Consider the following 1,006-nt stretch of genomic DNA (forward strand, 5'->3'; position numbering starts at 1 on the left):
CATAAATATCAAGAATTGATCAGTGCTATAATGCATTGTGACAGACTTTGACTTTTATTTTTTCCAAAATTCGACAGTAAAACCCAGGGAAAGTTGACACAGACAGAGACATGGTCGTTCTGAAAAAGACTTTATTGAAATGTTTGTGTTATCTCTGAAGGAATTTGAATAATGCATGTAGAAAAAAGTAGGAAATATATATATTTGCAGTTAGATAATGTGAGAAACACCTTAATAGCGATCATAACCAGATGCTAGTTGTCATATTTTTAAGTTTTTAGTCTTTCTGCAATCTTTCTCTCTCTGTAGGAAGTTGATTGAGTTTCAGTGAAGACTGCCCATTAAAGTTATACAAGAAAGAGTTTCCCTGAATGCACTTGGTTGCCTTGTGTTTTTTTAAACGTTATTTTAATTTGTTTATTGGGTTAAATTCCATATTTGCTGGCCTTTTTTAACATTCACTAACAGACTTTATTTTTGTGGAAAACTCCACAGTGTAACATATTTCAACGTAATACAACTGTATCTTTTATAATGTCCAATATTAATATGCTTGTTAATAGTTTTTTTCCTGTTTCTGGGCACATTTAATTAATAACTGCTGAAATATAGGTCTTCGTCAGCTTTTTGGCCGCTTCGTGTATCTGTACCGTAATACCACAAATAGACGTGCAGCAGAATCCAGGTGGCAGCTGGCTTGACTGGGTGTCCACAGATGGCGGCTCACTTGACCGCGGTAGCACATTGCTTGAGGTAGATGCTGTGTTTTGTTAGTAAATGTTTCATTATATTACTAGTGTTGCCTCCTCTGTTCACTATTACACTACTGCATATATTGCATCTGACACTGGTGTCGCTTAGCTAATTGTAATATAAATAATAAGCATATTAGAAAAATATTAATGCTGTCTCTTCATCACTCCCCAGAATTAAATGCGATTGTAAAACGTAGTCAGCTTAGTTATCAATACACAATCAATGCACATGATGTGTTAATAATCACTAG

Source organism: Sinocyclocheilus rhinocerous, unplaced genomic scaffold (assembly GCF_001515625.1).
Source record: "Sinocyclocheilus rhinocerous isolate Xijiao unplaced genomic scaffold, SAMN03320098_v1.1 scaffold895, whole genome shotgun sequence".
In the NCBI taxonomy this organism is placed as follows: domain Eukaryota; kingdom Metazoa; phylum Chordata; class Actinopteri; order Cypriniformes; family Cyprinidae; genus Sinocyclocheilus; species Sinocyclocheilus rhinocerous.